Genomic DNA, 10,740 nt, shown 5'->3' on the forward strand with positions numbered 1-10,740 from the left:
TGCTTCTCTTATGCTTAATGTATACAGCAGTTCTCAACATTGTCTTAAGCCCCTTTCAGGGTTTCTTTGAGGTCTTCCCTTCCTAACTACAAGTCTGTGTGAGGCCTGATTTTCTTCATATATTTCAACCACAACAGCAGATTAACTGCAGAAGCACATAAAAGAAGCAGTCACCCTCTATTAAGTCAGATATTTTTACAATTTGCAAAAATGTAAACCAATGCCACTCTTATCATTAAACTTTTTTCTTTTTATTATTTTGAAAAAGAGTTATTTTTCATAACAATGTGTTATGTTCATAAATAAAGTATTTATTATTGCTGTTTTTAAGTTAATAAATAAACATTTTTAAAGTTCTCATTTTAATTTCTAGGTGTGGGAAAAATCAATAGATACAACTCACATAATCAAAAGTTCTTTGGGGTCCTCAGTAATTTTTAAGAGCATAAGGAAGTCCTGAGACCAAAAAGATTGAGAACCGCTGGTACATTCTATCATAAGAAAAGCTGATACTCGGCTCTCCTCTGTGCTAGGCACTGTTCTAAGTGTATTGTGCATTGTAACATTTAATCTACACATGCAGGAGGTAACTATCACAATTATCCCCACAAGGAAATTGAGGCATGGAGAAGTTAAGTCTTCTGGAGATTAATTAAGAGATTAATTAATTGATTAATTAATTAAGATTAATTAAGATTTAATTAATTAATTAAATTGCCCAAGGCCACACAGCTGGGATGTGGCAGAGCCCAGCCATGAACCCAGGCTTCAGGGCTCAGGGCTGATCTGTTAGGCTCTACCCCTCGTCCCCAGGCAGCACTGCTTACACTTACTGAGGAGCACCTGGACTGAGCTAAGGACTTGCTTGTTTTAATTGCATCATCCAAAGTTCCCTATGATAAGGACATTTCCGCAGAGAGATGTGGTACTTTGTCTGAGGTCAGACAGCCAGGGAGGGGGTGGGGGCTCCTTGCTGGATCCAGACCCGACCCACCATCCCACCTCCCATCTCCCAACCTGGGCCACAGTGATTTGTTCTGGGGTGGGCCAAACCAGGCCAGTGAGAGTCAGCTCCAGGACTTTCACTGGAATGTTGAGCAAGAGGCTCCCTCTTTCCCCTCACAGGTTGCTAAAGTGCTAGGATGTTAGCCTGGTGCTGCTGGAGCCTGTCCTGCCAGTGAAAAGAAAGAACCTGGTTGAGAGTGAAGCCAACGAGAAGACAGTCAAGAGGTGAAGAGAGATAGATGTCTGCGACAGTTCGAGCACTTGGATCCAGTCATACCTTATACACTTGGCCTTTTCAGTTACATAAGCCAATAAATTCTATTTTTACTTAAGTCATTTGTGTTTCTTTTAAATAGAACAGAACGATTCTGCCTAATACAGTCTATAAACATCAGACTAATTTCAGCATGTTTTGGAGAGGGGAGCACTCCTTTCCTTCTCCCAGCCACTGCCCAGGCTAGAGAGGTGTGTTGGGGGGCGGGCTCCAGTCACTGTCTTCCCCCCAAATAATAATCACTGTCGTCAATAACAAACATTTAGTAAGGCCTTCATTAAGGTCATGTTCAGGGCTCTTTCTCACCCCTGGCTTATTGCTCAGTGGCCTCTAGATACTAAATTGCTTGGCTCTGGGGAAATTCTCTTTGCCCTCCAGACCCATTCTCTGCCCTGTATGTGTGTGTCCAGGGGGCCCATCTCTATAGGCTGCCCCACACGGGGTCTCCTGTCCTCCAGGTTCTGGTGTGGTCAGGAGATCAGAGGGACGGAGGGGAGGAGGGCCGGGTACTTCTGCCCCCATCCCTTACTGCAGCCTGGCTTCATTCTTTCTCCTCCAGCCACAGCTCCTGTCGGGCAGCCCTCCCTGACGGCTCCAGCCTTCTCTGGGTGCCGGCAACCCCACCACCTCCCTCGCTCCTTCAGGCCTCAGGGTGGAGAGGGCTCCCCACTGTTGCTCGTCTTAGGATGCTGCACTGTCCTGTGCTTCTCTTAACCCTGCACATCCCGTCAGTCAACTCTCAAGTACCCCTTTCAGTGGGCGACAGTTTCCTCCCAGGGCCCGGATGGACACAGCCTTACTAGGGGACATATCAATAGTAACATAGTGAAGACGGAGGCCAGTCTGGCCAGTGGAGTCATAAAAGACTTTACTAACCTCCTTAGGCCCACTAACACTAAGGGAAAATGTTAATATTGTTATTATAGCAGGAACCTATACTGGCACTCACTGTGTGCTGGACACTGAACTAAGAATCTTACTTACATTATCACACGTGATCCCCACCATGACTTTATCAGGTAAATATTGCTATTATTCCCATTTTACAGATGAGTATACTGAGGTTCGGAGAAAAGAAACTGCTTGCCTAGGATCGTACAGTTTGTGAGTTGCTAAGCCAAGATTAAAACCTGTCTGCATGACCTCCAATCGCGGGTTATTCACTGCCACACTGCAGCTTGTGTTGCAGAGTCCAGAACGGAATTTCTGCTTGAGATTTCAATTGTCTCTGTCTTGCCCTCCTGGCCACTCCCCTGTTGTCACCTGGCATTGCTTCTCACAGAGCCCCTCTCCTTCACGTCACCAGCTCCTGCCCTGTGGGAGCCTCTCAAGCCCAGGCACAGGGTGATCTCTGGGAGGAGAGAGGTCTCCTCCTCACATCCCCTGAGGATTCCTCTCATGGCCCCAGCTGTTAATCAAGAGCCAGCCAGAGGGCCTGACTTGCCTTCTCTGTGGGGCTCATCCTTTGCCCAAGGAGAGAGTGGTAGCCTAACATTAACCACAAAAACAGAACTAGCCTTCATTCACTGATCGCTTGTGATGACCAGCGCCCATGCGGAGCACATCACATGTGTTGCCCTATTTCATTCTTGTGCACAGCTTTGCCATGGAGGCGGTACGTTATCCCATTATACAGATGGGGAAACAGAGGCTCAGAGACATTAAGTAGGTCAGGTGGGCAACCCATGGAAGACTCATAACTCCAGTCTTCTTGACCCATGTGCTTAACGTCTAAGAGATTCCACCACTGTGTAAACAGTTTCCTAATGAGTTACAGCCAAAGGAGCAGTTCCCGGAGGAACAGTCAATAAGAACAGGCTGTGTCTTTTCATGGGGCTCATGACGTCTTGTGCGGTTGAGGTCTTCTGTCTAAAGGACTTTGTGGGGAGGGTCGGGTACTGTGGCTAATATCATGTTAATAACTCTCAAGCTCATTTTTAAAGACAGTCTGGCTGCTGCTTCTCTCTTCTCCAGGGCTTGGGCCTCTATCTCAGTAACTCCTTTTGTTTCTATATTTTAAGTATCTCAGGAGATTTCTGGTTGTAGATGACTGATCACACTTTCCTGAATGTACAATCAAGAAAGATCTAAACATTCAGGAAGTCTTGCAAATTAATTAAGAGAACCAGATCCAAAAACAGAAAAAACAACCCCAGAGGAAACAGAGACAATTCTGAAAATAGAAAAGAATATTAAGGAAAAAAAGAAAGAAAGAAAATACCCTCTAATCCTCTAATCGGTATCCTCAGAGAGATAAAACATGGCATCCATAAAAGTAGTACGAGAGGATATAGAAATGGAATGGTCAGGGAACAAGAAAAAGTTCTTGGAAATTAAAAATATGACTGCTGAACATCTTAGAAATGCTTCTTTTCTTTCCCTCTCTGCTTCCCTGACACTGGACGGCAGTGGCTCTCTCCTTTCTCGCCTGGCCCGTTGCTGCTGCTGCTCCCTCAAGCTTCCCTGATGTCTGAGAGCCCTTCCTGTTGGCCACTAGGGTAATCTTTTAAAAATGTGGACTTCATTCATCTCTGCGATTGAAACCCTGATGGCTCTTCATGCCTTTCATAATAAAGGCTTTCCATGTTTGGAAACTATGCCATCTCAACAGACATTTCTCCCATTTCTTCCTGGTTTTGTTCAGGCATCAAGCAACCATGCATGTCTGAAGAGATGAATCTTGAAGGGGCTACAGCAATCACAGGAATTCCACTCTCTTGCCAGTGATGTAGTTAGGGGTACGTGTGTCATTCAGTCAGGCATGATGGGATGTCAGTGGGGGCTTTGGGAATAGGTTTCTTTGCTGATAAAACAGAGGTACCATGGGAAAAAATAGTTCTTCTTCTGCTTAATGTCATGTTTTTAAGTGATGACTGGCACTCTGGCAGCCACAAGCCTGAGCTGGAAGTCAACCCACCAGGAATGGCAGAGCAGAAAGATGGATACATAGGAGTCCTTGACAACGACACCGGGCCACACAGAATTAGCCAATCCTGGCACCTTCCTACCTCTGGACATCTTACATAGGATAGTAGAAGTGACTCATTGTTTAAACCACTTCAAGTTGGGGTTCCTGTTACTTGGGGCCCAAAGCATCCTAACTGCTACAGAACCTGGCATTTTCTGCCTCGTCATCTGCCACCTTCTAGTCTTCATGCTCCCCCCACTTTGCTGTCACTCCCCTTAGCTATTCGCTGTCCCCAAACACATCACACTCTTTCCTGCCTCTACATCTTTGCCCCCCACCATTCTGTCTGCCAGGAATGCCTTTGCACAGTCATCCTTGAATACCCAGGGACTCAGCATTACAGCCTCTGGGATGTGCTTCCTGACACCCCTGGCGGGGATGGATGACCCTCCTCTGTCCTTCTAGCTCCCCCTTCACAGCACTGACCACAAGGAGCATGTCTGTCCCATACTGAACTGTGAGGTCTTTGGTGGGAGAGGGGGGAGTTATGTCCCCAGCACTCAGGTCCTTGGTGGGTTTATCAAGTCCTGAAACTGCCTCCACCATTATGCTCCTGTGTATGTGCATATGCGATAGAGCGAGCTGGTTAAAAGCACAGGCTTTGGAGTCTAACAGACCTAGGTCTGAGTCCAGCGAGCTGCTGCGTCTGACAAGCCCCCAGCAAGCAGTGTGTAGCCTCCAACTGCTAACAACTCCATGTCTCAGGGCCCCCACCCGCAAAGGGGAAAGGGTCAGCCTATCGTACTAGGGTGTCATGAAGCCCAAATGTCCATCATCAGATGAGAGGATACGGAAACTGTGGTACATCTACACAATGGAATGCTACTTTGCTATAAAAAAGAACGAAATACTACCATTCACAGCAACATGGATGAACTTAGAAAAATTATATTAAGTGAAATAAGTCAGGCACAGAAAGAGAAATACCACATGTTCTCACTTATTTGTGGGAGCTAAAAATAAATAAACAAATACACAAACAAACAGCGGGGTGAGGGGAAGAAGACACAACAGTCACAATTCCTTGAACTTGTTAAGACAAGTGAATAGATATGATGTTGCTGGGTGGTGGGGGGGGAGAGGGAGGGGAGAAAGAGGAATCGGTAAAGGGACACAAAAATCAACTACATTGTATATTGATAAAATTTTTTTAAAAGATTAAATGAGATGAGGCATGTAAACTGGTGGCCTCGGCACCTGGCACGCAGTGAGTTATTCATAAATGCCAGCTCTTGGGATTCTCACTTCACTAGTTTGCATTCAGTTTTTGTCAGGGGAAGGGTTCTGGACTTTCATTAAATTCTCAAAGGGGTCTATGAACCAGGAAGGTCAAGAACCACTGGTTTGGGGAGTAAAAGGAGCCCCCAGCGGGTCTGGATATGGTGACAAGTGCGCACTTGGCAGCTCTGTGAAGCCCACCAGGGAGTCCTGCAGGGTCAGAGCGTCCGCTGACTGGCCTTGCTTGTCATGAGTACTGTCTTCACATCCTTCCCTGGGCCCTGGGTCCCTGTGACCTCCCAGGCTCTCCAAGCACCTCATTAGCGCCTGCTGAGAGCAGAGCTAGGAAGTGGGGCTGCTGTGGCCTCTGCAGAGACCGCTGCTCATTAGCACAGAGAGAAGTGGCAGCTCTGACAGGATGGGCACACGGACAGGAGCCAGTGCCCTTTTCTGACTGGGCCTGATGACGCAGGGAGCATTGCACTTCTGTAGATGTTGCTGTCAGCCCAAAGCAGCTGCTGCTGCGACAGAGTCCAGGCCCTCTGTGCTGGCACTGCACCACCTCGCCCCTTTCCTATGTGGCTGCCACCACAGCCTTGCATTTATAGTGAACTGGCCCTCCACTCGTTAGTCCTCCCAGCAGCCGAGAGTGGACAGTGATCCCTGTTTTATGGATCAGAGCACTGAGGCCCAGGGAGCTGGGGCAGAGCCAGGATTAGGATCTGGTCTCTCTGCTGCAAACCCTTGCAGGGTGGTGGGCAGAAATACACACTTAGTGTCAGGCAAACCAGGGTGGGTCCTGACTCTGCCATTTTTAAGACATGGTGTTGGGCCAGTCATTTCTGCTCTCTACGCTCTGATTTCCTCATCTGTAAGGAAGGGATAAATAATCACACCTGGAGCTACCACCTCCTTACCTTGCAGAGAAGTCATTCCGAAGGTCAACTCTGACCATGTCGCCCTGCTCACATCCGTCAGCAGCACTTCCTGGTACTCAGGCTAAAGGCCAAGATCCTTGGCCTGCCATTCAAGGCCTTTGTGATCTGGACACTGCCCACTACCCCCTGTCCCCACCCCTCCTCAGTTCCCACCACCCACCCCATGCAGTCACAGACCAAACTATTTTTCTTCTTAGCTCACACAATTCTGCTTCCCTTGCCAGGAATTCTTCCTGCCTTTCTTATTTATTTATTTATTTACTTATTTATAATTTTTATTGAATCAAAATCAATTATACATATTTTTGGGGTTCAACATTGAGATATGTTGATCAAATCAATATTACTAGCATATATTTTGTTACAAATCATAATTATTCTTTATACCCCTTGTCCAATCCCTCCCCCCTCACTCCCCCCCCTCTAATTACCCTAGATTTCTTCTCTCCTTCTGAAAGAATAATGGTTACTCTGTTGATTTGCTGCCCAAATGATCTGTCCAATGCTGAGAGTCATGATCAGGTCTCCCAATACAATCATAGAGCAGCTGCCTCTTCTGTCACTCTGAAATGGGCTTTGTGGAGAGAGACATCCTCCTCCTTTAACTCTTCTTTTGTCAATGCACTCCAGTGGCTGGCGGACCATCTGCATAGCGGTTGTGGTGTCTAGCCACCTTCGCGACAGCCATGGTTATCGTGGTTGCTGTGATGGGCCACCCACATGGAGATGATTTTGGCATGCTCCTTGGTGATGGTGGTGTGCCTGGTTGTGGGGAGTGTCTGATCCCTGGTTCCATACCCCAGGACCCCAGGTGGGACCCAAGGCAATGGTGAGGTGTACCTGGTTGTGGGAGGGGGGGTCCAGTCCCCTTCTCCATGCCACAGGTCCCCGGGCAAGCCCCAAGGCACTGGTGCAGTGTTCCTGGTTGTGGGGAGGGGGTCCAGTCCCTGGCTTCATACCCTGGGACCCTGGGTAGGCCCCAAGACACTGGTGCGGTGTGCCTGGTTGTGGGAGGGGCACCCAGTCCCCTTCTCCATACCCTGGGTCCCCAGGTGGGCCCCAAGGCACTGGCGAGGTGTGCCTGTCTGTGGGAGGAGGGGTCCAGTCCCTGGCTCCATACCCTGGGACCCCAGGCAGACCCTGAGGCACTGGTGAGATGTGCCTGGCTGCAGGAAGGGGGTCTGGTTCCTTTCTCCATACCCTGTGACCCTGGGTGGGTCTTAAGGCACTGGCATGGTGTGCCTGGTTGTGGGAGGGGGGTCCGGTCCCCTTCTCCATGCCCCGGAATCCCAAGTGGGCCCCAAGGTGCTGGCAATGTGTGCCTGTCTGGGGGGTGGGGTGTCCTGTCTCCAGCTCCATACCCTGGGACCCCAGGCAGACCCTGAGGCACTGGTGAGATGTGCCTGGCTGCAGGAGGGGGGTCCAGTCCCCTTCTCCCTGCCCCAGGTCCCCAGGCAGGCCCCAAGGTGCTGTCAAGTTGTACCTGGTTATGGGAGGGGAGGTACAGCCCCCTTCTCCATGTCCCAGACCCCAGCGGGCCCGCAGGTGCTAGCACAGTGTACCTGGTTGTGGAAGGGGGGTTCTGGTCCCACTCTCCATGCCCCGGGTCCCCAGGCGGGCTCCGAGGCACTGTCATGGTGTGCCTGGGTGTGGGAAGGGGTTCCAGTCCCCGTCTGCTAGCCCCAGGTCACTGAGGCATTGGTGGTGTGCCTGGATGTGGGACTGGGGTCTGGTCCTGGCTCCAATCGTCGGGTTCCTGGGTGGGGCCCCGAGGTGCTGGTCATGTGAGTGGTTGTTGGCTGGGGTCCTGCCCCTGGCTCCATGCCTCATGTCCCCTCGTGGGCCCCAAGGCATTCGTGGTGTGCCTGGGCTAGAACTAATTTTTTGTCCTTTGCTTACTTCTAACATGGGGGATCTTCCTGTGGGAACCAGTACTTGAGCTGTGTGGTTGAGTAAATTGCTGCTTTGCTGCTGTTTCCCTAGAGAAGCCTTTTTGTGAAGCTCAGGGTTTAATGGTTGGCCTTATAGGTACTTCTGGATCTCCAGATACTCGGTGCACCTGGGTTGTGTAGAAACTCTGATCTGGGCCTGAGTTTTTTCATCAAACTGCATTCCGTGCAATTCTATATTCCTGACCAGTCTCCTCTGAGTGGTCCTGCACTGATTGGGGGAAAGATTGGCTGTCCTTGCTGTGTCCCAGTGCTCTCCTGGTGGGCCTGTCTCCCTCACAGCCTGTGCTCCAAACACTTCCCATGGGACGGGCCCTGCACTGGTACCTTGTGGTGACTCACTGGCTTCTGAACAGCTCCCCTTTTTCAGCTGTTCTGGCTTCTCACTCCTGCGTGGGTCCACGGGAACCCTATTAGTGGTCTTGCTGACCTGGAGGCCACCAAAGTCCCCTTCTCCCCTTCTGCCTCCGAGTAACTCCATCTAAAGGGCACAGCTGTGGCTTCTGCCGGCTCCTGCTCCAGGCGCTCCAGCATTAAAGTGGCCGCAGCCCGAAACGCTGAGAGCAGTGTTTTCTTCCTCTCTTCGTGGTTTCTCCTGCCTTCATGAGTTCCATAGGTCTCTCCTCCTCTTCCCCTGAGTTCCAGCGGCCCCAGCTTGGCTGTTACATTTTTATAGTTGTAAATTTGTTGATTTGTGGGAGAGACTGACGCTGGGGACCATCCATTCCGTCATCTTGACCGGAACTCTGCCTTTCTTTTATACCTGGAAAATTCCTGCCTCAAATTCAACCCAGCAGCATGTCATCCCCCAGAAAGCCTTCCATGACTTCCTCCCACACTGCATAGGGCACCTCCTCTGGGCTCCCATTCCCGAGAGCTGGGTGGACCTGACCCCAGAATCCTGGGGTCAGAAAGAGATTTGAGAGTTCTTTGAGAGAAGTGCATCTCCAAGCATGGCCCAGCATTGTCTGGAAACCTGTGAGAAATGCAAATTCTTGGGTCCCACCCCCAGACCTACTGAATCAGAAACTCTGGGAGTGGGGCCCAGCAATCTGCTACAAAAAGCCCTCCGGGGAATTCTTTTTTTTTTTTTTTCCTTTTTGTCTTTTTTCCCTCCGGGGAATTCTGATGCCCAAGTTTGAGAGCCACTGGTCTAAACCAGTCCACGGAAGCCATGCTGAAGTTCTGCATTTGAAGTGCCCTATAAATCACCTGCCACATGGTCTCAGCTCCTGCACCTGCTGCAGGAGGGAGAGGCCCAGGCCGAGCTGTGCTTGCCCAGGTGTCCAGCCACCTCTCCTTCCAGGGGCCTCCAGTTAATGGAGTTGTTACAGAAGAAAATTTCTCCATCACATCTTCCTCTCCTTGTTCCTGCAGGCACATGGCCAGTTTCAAATTGTAACTTTTATTGGCAAGGAAGAAGTCTCAGCACCTGTCTCATTTATTTCTCAGCAGCCTCCCTTCATCCTAATCCTGCCAGGCTGGGGCCTGCTGGGGTTGAGAATCAAAATGCTGGTCATCTGCCTTTTCAGGAAAGTGTCATAAATTTCATGGGGCTCCTCTCAGACACATCAAATGCTGTCTGGAAAAATACGTCTTTCCTCCTCTTTTCCTGCCCAGCATCCTGCCAGTGTGGCTCAGAGTTGTGATGGTCTCTAGCCCAAATGTTTTCTGAACCAGTTTCTCTTCCCACTGGAAAAGTCTGGTTTCCCTCAATCCCCCTCTCTCCGCTTCTGACATCTGCTAACCTATTATTCATACTAGGAAGTTCTTCTCAGTGTCTAACCTTGTTCTTTTTTTTTTTTTCCTGGCTGGCCAGTACAGGGACTAAACCCCAGGCCTTGGTGTTATTATCAGCACCGTGCTCTAACCACCTGAGCTAACGGGCAGCCTGATCTTGCTGTTTCTTGCAATCACTGCCTCCAAACTAGCCTGTGGAATATAGAGAACTAGTATTTTTATCTCTGTTTTACAGCTCTGGAAACTGGCACACAGTAGGCACTCAATAAATGTTGGTTTAGAAAATGAGTGAATAAGCAAATGAGGAGATTGATAAGAACAGTGTCTCAGATCGATTCAAACACCCAACAACCTTATGGGGTAGATATGATTTTATCCCCATTTTACATACGAAGAAACTGAGGCTCAGAGAGACTAAGTAATTTGCCTAAGGTCACACAGCAATTCCTTGACAGAACCAGTAATTGAACCCAGGTGAACTAGTTATACTAATTGAACTAGTTGAGGGTTGGCTTCGGAAATTGTCCCTTGAGTGTTGCTTTTCTGACGGGGGCAGGTATTGGAGGAAGCATCTAGATCCTGGAGATTCAGGATGAGTAGGGGTAAGGCACAAGGCAGAGACAAATGAGCTCTGCAATTGTCCTTCTT

This window comes from Galeopterus variegatus, unplaced genomic scaffold (assembly GCF_000696425.1).
Source record: "Galeopterus variegatus unplaced genomic scaffold, G_variegatus-3.0.2 Scaffold185, whole genome shotgun sequence".
NCBI lineage: Eukaryota > Metazoa > Chordata > Mammalia > Dermoptera > Cynocephalidae > Galeopterus > Galeopterus variegatus.